The sequence below is a fragment of the Epinephelus lanceolatus genome, chromosome 18 (genome assembly GCF_041903045.1).
Source record: "Epinephelus lanceolatus isolate andai-2023 chromosome 18, ASM4190304v1, whole genome shotgun sequence".
NCBI lineage: Eukaryota > Metazoa > Chordata > Actinopteri > Perciformes > Serranidae > Epinephelus > Epinephelus lanceolatus.
Genome location: NC_135751.1, coordinates 6,563,922 through 6,576,711, shown reverse-complemented (window position 1 = coordinate 6,576,711; position 12,790 = coordinate 6,563,922).

Genomic DNA, 12,790 nt, shown 5'->3' with positions numbered 1-12,790 from the left:
ATTATGGTCTTGATTAAATTTTTCCACGGGCCGTTTAATTCCAGGTCTCGGTATCCCTGCCGGGGCCACTCAGAGGTTGCTTCTGGGCCCATGGGCCCATGTGGCCCACAGGCCGCTATTTCATTAAGTGTGGTGTGCAGTAAAACATTGTAAACTGACTAATTTAGGTCGTCATAATAAAGCATACCACATTACTACATTCAGCTTGGGTGCCTTTGGGGTGTATGTGTGTGTGTGTGTGTGTGTGTGTGTGTGTGTGTGTGTGTGTGTGTGTGAGAGAGAGAGGTTTCTGATGAAAATTTAAAAGGCGCCAACCTTGTGATCTGACTGAACATATCAAACAAACAGTAAAACTGCTTTTGGAGGGTGGGTGTGGCAGTAATGGAGGGAAGGGCCTGGGGACCTTGAGGAGTGGCTGTCACTGTCACACTGCTGTCAGGGAGGGGGTCAAATCAAGGTGTATAGTAGTAGATATGTAGTATGAAGCAACTGATGCTCTTTTTATGTGTGTGTCCGTCTTGCTTCGTGGCATTCATCCTGAAAGTGTGGCCCACACCTCTTTCAGGATCATTACATGGCACTGTGTCACAGGCTGTGGGGGTGGAATGACTTCAAGGACATCATCAAACTGGTACCAGAGGATATCATCCTAAGTCAGCCCAACACAATGCATACATTTCACTTGGACATGTGTTTGATCTGAACAAAGGACGATATCTAGATCCAGATCGTCATTGTATCTGAGTATGCACCACTGCCCAACCAGTTCTGGACTTCCCCACTGGTTTTTCTTCTCTAGCTGTGGCTTTGGATTCCCTTCACTGTCTGGCTGTGGCACAACAGTTGGTGCCTTCTGGCTGAAACTGAAACATTGTGTGTTGAAGCACTTGCAGTTAAACTGCTTCCATGTTGTACACATGCAGCTGACATCACAATGTTCTTAGAGAGCAGAATAATGACCTGGTGGATTTTGTTTGTTGGAGTAATAACAATCACAGTGAGCACTGTAGACAAGATCGATGCTGCTGTCCAGGCTGTTCTATATTGACATCTCTTCTCAGTATTGCCCAACATACTGGTTTGTTTTACCTCACTCTGCGTCACTCTTAAAAGCCCAGCGTACCAGGTATGTTGGCATGGCTATGCATTAGCATGGAGTTAAAATAGATTGAAAAATAAAAATAGATTCAGGCAAATACATTGGCCCCTATTGATTGGTTAGGGAAAATCAAATCTCCCTCCCCCATAAAAATCAGTGTAAGTGGATGCAGTTTCAGACTGAAAAAAACAGAGAGAAACAAGTTGACAATTCTGTCTAATAACAGGCACCACCTGAAATGCTATTGGAACTTAGCAACCCAAATAAATAAAGAAGCAGCGTCCATACTGCAGCTCACTCAACATACCTCAACTAGAAAACGAACAGAGACACCACAGTAGGATGAGAGGGAGATCAGAGCTTCTCTAGGAGGTCTGTATTTCCTGTACTGACGCACCAATAACAATTGGTCGCATTCGGCATGTGGGGCACTTAAGTGGGTGTGGATAATCCACTTACAAGTGCACCTCATGAGTCACATGTGTGCTGTGAAGGTGTTGGGTGGTACAAAGGGTAGAGATGATGATTCAGGGTGGATGTACACTGTAGGAAGAGAAAAACAGGACCAAGCACATGGGCCAGTTTATATAGCCGAGGCCAAGGTGAGCTAAATGCTGCTCTCTGAGCAGTCTTCATATTTTCCTCCTTTCCCATTCCTTCTGCTCCTGCTTGTTCTCTGCCTCACTGCAGGCTACAGACGCATACACACACACACACACACACACACACACACAGAAACAAACATCAAACAAACATGGCCAAATATCATCAGCCAAAGCCATTTTGTGGCTCCCTGCAGCTTAGCCAGGGTAAAGAGCAGAAAGACATTTACACTGGGGAGAAAAAGGGAGGGAGAGAGAAGTAATCTTTAAGACTCCAGACACTGCAGGCTGTTGTTGGTCCAAAACCATGTATCTGCACAAAAAAAAAAGAAGTTTATCGACACATGTTGAAGCTCGCTTTCGGTTTCTCCATCAGTGCTTCCAAGGAAAAGTATTAAAATGTCTCAAATAGTAAGTGAAAGAGTTGAAACAAATGAATCAATAGATTAATAGAAATAATACATTAAAGCGGATACTGGAATTTTCATTAAACTCTAATTCTTCAGATTTACACAATATTAAAGCAGTATTATGGGGTTGTTCAAATGCCGCATCTTTAACCGCCTGGAAAATGCAAGGTTAGGTGCTGGGTGCTACTGCTGTGCCTTTTCTGTGCCAGCTTTCAAGAGTGCGGTGGATGGCAGGTTGCATCTGAGTTTGCTAAGCAACCTCAACAAGCTCTGTTTCATAGCCTATTTACCTGAAATCCTGAGTGCAGAGCTGATCTTCCAAACGCTGATTGTGTTTAGGCCTATTGCCTGTGGGACAGATGTAAAGCTCTGGCAGCCCTGCACTAAAATGATCAACGTCTTCTCCATATTTATCTCAGACTGATACTTACAGGAGAAGGGAAAGATATCTGTCAGTTATAATTGTTTTTTCCCCATTCTAGTCCTCATCACATGAAATGTGACTATGTGTTCCAAAAGTTGAACTCAGTTTATCTCAGGGCGCAGCTGTTGTGCCCTGAAAAACAGGCACTAGGGAATGCATGGGCACCGCAATGGCTTTGCTCTGGCATTGAAGCACGCCTACCATGCATCTACATTAGAAACAATTAATCGGGGGTGCAAAAAACGCGGCATTTGTACAACCCCCTATGACAACATTCATGGTTTTCATTTATTCTGCATTTTTTTCTTCAACAGTCCTCCAGTGTATTTACACTCTGTAGTTATTTCTGTATATAGTAGTTTTCATCGTTAGTGGGTGAGTTTGCATTTTTGCAGGATTTAAATTACCTACAAACACACAAGAGATTCACGGGAAATGTTGTGTTCATTCACTTCATTGTTACTATTCGTGAATTAATCAACCAGATTAAAGTCTGTTTACTGAACACTCTCTTACAGTCATTCCAGATCTGTGGCTGTTTGTCACTGAGGTTAGTGGTTATGTGCAGCTTAACAGACTGGTTCTCAGCCTCCACCCTGAAGCCCGATGCAAATAAACTGTCTCCAGTATTCAAAGGCATCACAGGAGACACTATCCATCCATCCCTCCATCTTCTAACCACTTATCCTCTTGAGGGTTGTGGGGGGGCTGGAGCCTATCCCAGCTGACATTGGGCGAGAGGCAGGGTACACCCTGGACAGGTCGCCAGACTATTGCAGGGCTGACACATACTGTAGAGACATATAACCATTCACACTCATATTCACACCTATGGGCAATTTAGAGTCACCAATTAACCTATCCCCAACCTGCATGTCTTTGGCCCGTGGGGGGAAGCCACGCTGACACGGGGAGAACATGCAAACTCCACACAGAAGGGCTCCCACACCCAGGAACCCTCTTGCTGTGAGGCAACAGTGCTAACCACCACACTACTGTGCCGCCACAGGAGACATTAAGGTACCATTAATATAAGTTTAAAAAAAAAATGCAATAATTGGTGCATTCAACTGCCACAGGACTCTGCTCAGTTATTCAACTGTGCTATATTCTTAACACCTTTTGAATGCTCCTGTGGCACTGAAAGGTTTGGGCACCCCTGGTCAAAATTTTGTTTACTGTGAGTCGTTAAGTAAGTAGATGAACTGACAACCAAAAGGCATGAAGTTAAAGATGACACATTTATTCAATATTTCAATACTCTTTTTTGTGCAACACCACTCCAGAGTCTCATAAATCTTTCTGCAGGTCTTTTGCAGTCAAACATGAGTTTTAATTTGCCTTTCTAACAATCCTACGAGCAGCTCTCTCAGAAAGTATTTTTTTGTCTTCCAGACCTCAACTTGACCTCCACAGTTCCTGTTAACTGCCATTTCTTAATTACATTATGAAATGAGGGAACAGCTACCTGAAAACACTTTGCTATCTCCTTATAGTCTTCTCCTGCTTTGTGGGCATCAATTGTCTTAGTTTTCAGAGTGCTAGGCAGCTGTTTAGAGGAGCCCATGGCTGCTGATTGTTGGAACAAGGTTTCATGACTCAGAGTATTTATAAAGCTTTGAAATTCGCATCACCTTTCCTAACAATGACTGTGAACAAGCCATAGCCCTAACAAGCTAATTATGGTCTGAGACCCTGGTAAAAGGTGTCTGAGAGCTCAAATGTCTTGCCAAAACTTGGAACTCCTTTCCCTTTTTTTTACTCTAAAACAAAACAAAAATAACACATTAATGTTGCTGAAAATGTTGAAAAGCATGTTTCTTCTTTAACTTCATGCCTTCTGGAGATCAGTTCATCTTTCACTTAACTATTCACAGTTAACAATTTTTTGACCAGGTGTGCGCAAATTTTATTCTATTGATGTCAGAGGTGGGTAGTAACTAGTTACATTTACTCAATTACATTTACTTGAGTAACTTTTTGGATAAATTGTACTTTTCAGAGTAGTTTTAATGCAAAATACTTTTTACTTTTACTTGAGTTATATTGTTTTAAAGCAACAATACTCTTACTTGAGTACAATGTAGAGTAGCCAAATATTGTACTCAAGTAAGAGTATTATATATAATATATTCTTATATATACTGTACATATATATATATATATATGTACATAATTACACACACACACATATATACATATATATATATATATATATGTACAGTATATATAAGAATATATTTGTGTTTCTTGTGCCTTGATTTATGTTATGTTTGTAAAGATTTAATTTATTTTTGTTTTAGTTAAAGGGGGATCATTTAAAATACATGAATTTGCAGATTATTATTTTTGATTGATTGATTACGTTCATGTTCTTATTTTACAAATAAATCAGACGTTACTCAACAGTTACTCAGTACTGGAGTAGTTTTTTCCCCAAATACTATTTTACTCTTACTCAAGTAATTATTTGGATGACTACCTTTTACTTTTACTTGAGTAATATTGTTCTAAAGTATCAGCACTCTTACTTGGGTACAATATTTGGCTACTCTACCCACCTCTGATTGATGTATAGTGTAGTAACCATTATGGCACAATACATATTTTATATTTCTGAATGTAACTTACTAGTTTATACAGTGTAATGTAGCACAATGCACATATTTGTATATTTTTACACACTTATGGACTCAGCACAATGAAGATATATATTTTATTTTTAATATCTTCTGTACCAGTAAATTGTAGCATAATGCACATTTATTTCTATTTTATTATATTATATCACTTTATATTTACATACTTCTATTTCATACTCCTGTTTTTATTTTTTATAATTCTCTATTCTTTACATTGGAGTGAATGTAACGAATCACAATTTCCCCCCGGGCATCAATAAAGTGTTTCTGATTCTGATTTCTAACATGTTACAGTACCAGCCTGCTTTACGACCTCTATCATCATCCCTGTCCCCCCGAACAAGAATCACAGGATTTAACAACTACAGACCAGGCAGCAACCTCTGCGGCTGAAAAATTAAGCCAATGCTGAAGTGCCAAAACCTGCAGTTCCTCTAATGGCCACCCCTCATGTTACAATGCCCAACTTTACAATAGAAATAAACATGTTTACAGCCTGGTACATAAAAGGGTTTTGGTTTCTATAGCTAATTTCAACATTCATGACTATACAGGGGATACATTTTATATGACTAAACTGTTTATATTTTATTAAGGCCCAAAGGTGTGTAAGTTTAAGGCTGTTTGTCCTCGGCTTCTCAGTCAGATCCATCCCTCGCTCCTCCACAGCTTCATGCTCTCATTCAAATATGGTCACTTCTGGATTCATAAATTCAAGATGGCGAAGATGTAAATGCTGAACTAAGTACTGGTGATTATTACAGGTGGTGTGGTTGCCTTGTAACCGGGTATAACAGGTGTAACGTTAAGTGTCCTATGGGCTTGCTACTCCTTGTGAAAACACTCCCAACCAAAGTGCAAAGTACCATACTGACTAACATACACTATGCTGATAGTATCTATTATACTTATATATATTATTTTAATTGTTTATTTGTCAATATGTGAAACTGTAATGAAAACTTTCCTGTTAACAGCAAAGAAAAAAATGTTTTTAGAGGTTATAAGTTTGTCACAGCCAACAACAACAACATGGAGTATTTCACTCTGTGTTGCCAACTCGGCCACTTTCTCAAAATATAGCAACTTTTTCGACCGTCTTTGTAACTTTATTTCAAAAGTGACTAGCGACAAATTGTGTGACTTATTCAGACCATCAGGGAAAGTAGTATATATTCAGATATATTGTATTGTATTTCATTCATATGCATGCTACCCAGAGTAAGCACAGTCCATAGCTCCTGTGATGAGTCTCATCCATCTCTCCCCCTCTCTCCTTCTGTGCAGCAGCACTGTGCAGGCACCAGCTGGGCTTGGGGTAGGTGTGGGCCACGTGGTGGTGAGGACACCACTGAGCATCCTTCATGACTGAGCCTTTATTGTGAGTTGTTTGTCATTGATCTTACGCCCCCAGTTTGGAGAAGCAGACAAGAGAACTGGTGCCTCATAGTTCTCATGCCATTCAAATGCTTTGTTAAAGATTCTTCTGTTGAATATATCTCAGCAAAGTTGTGAAGTACTTCCACTTCCGTCAGAGTATAATAAAAAACATTTCACCATCACTCCCTCCCTCCTTTCACATGCAGCACCCACATACTGCCGTTTCTAATATACGAAGTTCCTGGGGTGAGACAGATTGTTCTATCTACCTGTTTAATGTGAAACTTAATAGCCCGTGCTGAAATCACTGAAATCACAAGGCCTATATTTAGGACAGGCATCTATATGGGACAGGCCTTTAATTCCTTTCACACAAAACTGTTGCTCAGTAAAGATCAGGAAATACAATCATATTGTTTATTCAAACCAGTATGAATATTGTTTCAAAATTAGGCTTCAGATTATTAATTATGAATCATTCATTTGACAGACAGCGCATCAGAGAGAGAGAGGACCCGGCATATCGACACAACACCACTTTATCCTGTTTAAAACAATACTCACAAGTTGGATTAATTTTTATGAATAACCCTTTTGATTCTTTTGATCTGAGGACCTTTACGGACTGAGGGAATATGGATAACTTACAGGATAATTGAGGAATGGACACATAATTTGAGGCAGCCAACAACCCAGTTTCATACGCCTGAAGAACTTGAACTGAACTTGAAACTTGAAAGAAATGAACTGCTTGGCAACTGGACCAGGCGTCCAATCGAGACAGGCCTTTATTTGTCAAAATGTGTAGTGTAACTGGGCTAGGCTTTTAATTGATGTTTTACAGTATATGGCTTTTTTGTTTTTGTTTATTTGGGTTCTCTTCCCGGCTGCACCCAATGCACAAGTATGTCACCAGTATACAAATGAGCATATGATGTCATCTGGCAAGTTTTTAGCCGACTTTTTGGGCTCCACCAGTGGTTAAACAATTTCTTTACAGCAACAGGTTATGGTTTCATCAGCAATTTTGACACTTTTTGGACCAAGGGTGACTTATACAAAACCGACAATTTACACCCAAACTGGAAAGGGACCAAGACACTTGTGTCAAATTTCATTAATCACATAGCATTTAACTCCTGACTTTCATCCCAGCATGATCCTAATAACCTCACTTTAACTCCAAATTTACCCAGTCTGGATAGTGAGGATCCTGCTGGCTCATTGCTTGTTTTAATTCACTCAGATGACAAGATCACCAATGACAGCTGTCATATCCCTGTGCATCCCTGCAATATGCATATTCACCCATCTCATTATAATCAGTGAAAACCGGGATACTAAACATAAGAGTAACAATGCTATAAATCATCACAACATTATCCACATTAAGCCCTCCTCTTCTTCATCCTCTGCCGGGGGCCCTACTCACAGTTTCTATTAGAGTTTTCTACCTTTCTTTGTGACACGCTGACACGATCTGATAATCTTTTAATTATGGGAGATTTTAATATCCATATTAACGATAAATCTGAACCACTCAGTAAAGCTTTTCTAGACCTGATCGATTCTACTGGTTTGACACAACAAATCAATGAACCCACTGACTTCTATGGTCACACACTTGACCTGATCCTTACACGCGGCCTCTTTTTCACAGATCTAGCTATCTCACCACACCTACCTGCCCTTTCAGATCACTATTTCTTTACCTTTAAATTATATTCATCTCTAATCGTCATATTAGCCACTCTAAAATCTATACTACCCGACGCACCGACTCATCCACTGTTCATAAACTTGCTGAGAAACTCAAATCAATTATCACCACCATGGATCAGTCCTGTTGCCTAAATGAATTCACGGAAAACTTCAATTTTGCACTACTAGTTACTTTTAACTCAGTCGCCCCTCTCTATAACAGAAAAATTAGCCCAAAACCATCCCCCTGGTACAATCAAAACACTCGGCTTATGAAACAAAAATGCAGAACGCTTGAGCATAAATGGAGATCAACCAAGCTAAATAATTTTTGGCATGAATGGTCAAACAGCCTTCGTAAATATAAACACACTCTTCGTGCCGCTAGAACAGCTTATACAAGATAATAAAAATAACTCAAAATTTCTCTTTGACACTGTAGCTAAATTAACATGTAAACCATCCCCTATGTGTAATATTCCTCATACCGCTTCTGATTTCATAGAATTTTTCACCACTAAAATCGACAACATCAGAAAAGCAATATCCTCTCTCCCATCTCCCACCCAGGACATGGCAGTTTCATACGACCTGTCTTCACCTTGCAAACTCACCCACTTTGAGACAATTTCTGATGAAACTCTTTCTAAACAGGTTTTCTCCTGTAATTCCACTACCTCCCTACTGGATCCTATTCCCTCTAAGTACATTAAGGACCTCTTCCCAATTCTTAGCCCACTACTACTACATATAATTAATAGCTCTCTCACCACTGGACCAGTACCTGCATCTTTTAAAACAGGCGTAATCAAGCCACTACTCAAGAAACATAACCTGGACCCTGATGTCATCAATATTTACAGACCAATTACAAATCTCCCCTTTCTTTCAAAAATCCTAGAAAAACCAGTAGCCCAAAAACTCACTGATCACCTCTCCTTCAATAATCTATACGACCCTCATCAATCCGGTTTCAGAAAATTCCATAGTACGGAAACCACACTGACAAAAGTGGTCAATGATTTACTACTCGCCTCCGATTCTGACTCAGCTTCAGTATTGCTGCTAATAGACCTCAGTGCAGCGTTTGATACACTTGATCACCATATTCTACTTCACTGTCTAGAAAACTACATAGGACTCACCGACTCTGCTCTCACCTGGTTCAAATCCTACCTTACCAACAGATTTCACTTTGTTTTTCATAATAACTGCTCTTCAGAACGCAAAAAGGTCAATTATGGTGTACCACAAGGGCCTGTGCTTGGTCCCATTCTCTTTACCATTTACATGCTACCCCTCGGTTCATTAATCAATAAATACAAACTAGGTTCCCACTTTTACGCAGATGATACTCAGCTCTACATATCCATCAAGCCTGACACCTCTCATCAACTGATCCATCTAGAACAGTGCACACAAGAAATCAAACAATGGATGTCATCAAACTTCCTTCTCTTAAATACTGAAAAAACTAAAATTAATTAATTAATTAGTTAATCCTAGGTCCAAAGCACATCAGAAACAAATTCTGCAATCTCACCTTAAACTTAGCTGGTTCTATCATTTCACAAAGCCCCCGTGTTAGAAATCTCGGTATTTTATTCGGTCCTAATCTCTCCTTTGAAGACCATATTAACAATATAACAAAAACAGCATATTTTCACCTACGTAATATTGTCAAGATTCGTCCCATCCTCTCCATGACTGATGCAGAAACACTGGTTCACGCTTTTGTCTCATCCCGATTACATTATTGCAATACACTTTTCTCTGGCTTACCAAATTCAACCATTAGGAAACTACAACTCGTTCAGTATACTGCTGCCAGGATATTAACCAGAACCAGAAAATTTGAACATATCACCCCAGTTCTCATTTCATTACACTGGCTCCCTGTACACACTAGATCGGACTTCAAGATTCTGCTTTTAACTTATAAAATATTACACAGACTTGCACCATCCTACTTATCATCTCTACTCACTCCACGTTTATCAATCAGGCCTCCACGATCCCATAATGTCGGTCTCCTATCCAAAATATAAGAGCAAGGATGGAGGGAAGGAAAGGAAAAAATAAAATGTATAACAACTTTTATTCTTTTTTTTCAGAGGCAGCAGTGACAGGCTGTATGGTGTCTCTATAGAATGACAGGGCAATTTTTAGACAGACTGTTTAATCCTGTTTAATTCTGTGTGTGTGTGTGTGTGTGTGTGTGTGTGTGTCTATAGATAGAGAAATGTTTGATGTGAATGCCTCACGGCTTGACAGATGTCTCTTTTCATATGAAGGAAGGCAAATGGTAGGTGAATGGTTGAGTCAGGATGAAACTAGGTTAGAGAGAGAGAAGCAATGTTTTCAGTATTTGTATGTGGATCATGAAGCATCACATTAAAAAAGCTGGATGGAAACTGATCAGGATACAACACCACCATCCTCATAATGTATACCTGAGGTTGTTTTTTGCCTGTTGATGCATTAAGTGGGTTATGGAAACTCATTTGCTCAATAAATCATGACTTCTTCTCCTTGTGAATATCAGGCTGTTTGTGTGCAACAGCATACTGCCCCCACCTGACCTGCCCGATCCTGCTCAAAAATGAAAACATTATTGCAGCCTGCATGCATCAAGCATCTTTGTTATTTTTCAAAGTTGATATGTATTACTCTGCATTCAAATATTTTGTATTTTTACCAGTTTTTGTGGGGCAATGGTCCCTTCACAACTTTCTACTTCAATCAGTCTACAGTCCCTTGCTAGGACCACACCCATCTTCAAACTCTGCCATTGTGATCTCAACTAAAACAACCGTAAAGTTGTCTTGCATGGTTATTATGCGTTTACAAAAATCTGTCCACAGACAGCCGGATATATAAGCACCTGGAGAAGAACTCAAAATGGCAGTGTTAAAGCAGCTGTGTGGAACTTTACATTTTCGTTGATTATAGTGCCCCCCTTTGGTCGAAGCGGTATCACACCCACAGCCTGGTGTCCTTAAAATCTCGACTGCAACTGGCAATTACCGCATGCATTTGTTTTGAAGAGCGAGAGGAAAATCACAAATGTTCTGGTGTAGCTCTGAATTTCTTATAAACTGAGGACTGCCTGCTGTATATTTGTGTTCATGGTCACAGTCACAGATAATTTTGTGGCGTTTGTTGTAATGTTACTAGACAAAAGCGGTTCACATCAGCTAACGTTACATTTAGCTTGCTTATAACTTCCATGTCGTCATATACTGAAGTGAAACAACGTCTAACAAGTTGCGGTATATTCTCTAAATAAAAACAAAAATTACATACCTGTCGATTAGGAAAAGGGCCAACTCGGGATCAGTTTTAAAACCTTTCAAATCTCTCAGCTCTCTCCACTTGGTGAATGCCCGACCGAGGTTTACACGTGTTTGGGCTCGAGCCCTATCACTGTCCCGTTTAGCCTTCTTCTGTTCTTCTGTTCTTTTTCTTTTAGATGGTGCTCCTTCTTTATCCACCATGACATCGAAAGTACAACCAAGTCCTTATAGATACATCTGGTAAAACTGTTACGTGCTCAGCAATGCCCGTTGCATACCGCTTACTCGAAGAACACTCTGTAAACACGGCTCTTCTTCTTCTCTCAATTTATTGGCAGGTCGCAAACAACTTCCAGGTACATACCACCACCTACTGTACAAGAGTGTGCAATGTGTCCGAAATTATTCACTACTTCCTACTACATGTCATTTAGCCTGTTTCTTAAATCCTACTTGTAAACACGGCTCCTTCTGTGGTTTAATGGCTGCGGGCCGCTGCAGGCATGCAGACTTACTTCCGCCTCCGGGTGCCGTATTCTGGTTTGCTGACTTCCGCTGTATCCGACCCGACCGAGGCTACGCTAAATAGCCATATAGAGAAAGGCTTTTTTGTTGCTGTTGGGTTCAAATAAATTTGCGGATCTTCAAGGGGACAGTTTTATGAATGGTAAAAAGGTTCTGCACAGCTGCTTTAAATTTGACAGCTATTTTGGATTTAGTCATGAGACAAAAATGCTTATTAGTTTTAGTTACATTTTTATTCCTTGAAGTCTAGTTTTAGTTGACAACGTTCAAAATGTTTTAGTCAGTAAAATTCATGACATTTTTGTCAATTTTTCATCATTATGTTTTCTGTATGTTGTTTTTTTTTTTTTATCTTCAAACTAATCCAGTGAACCTAACTGGATTAACGAACAACACTCGACTCCGTAGCACCTCTTAAAAAGAAGTTACCAAGCAAAGAAAGTTCACTCCTTGGTACAACTCTCAAACCCGAAAATTAAAATAAATATTGCGAAAATTTGAAAGGAATTGGCGATTAACCAAACTGGAAGAATCTTGTTTAGTCTGGGAACAAAGTCTCAAAATGTATAAGAGGGGCCTCCGCAATGCCAGAGCAAACTATTACTCAGCGTTAATAGAAGAAAATAAGAACCCCAGGTTTCTTTTCAGCACTGTAGCCAGGCTGACTGAGACTCACAGCTCTATTTAGCCTTGTATTCCTTTAGCCCTTAG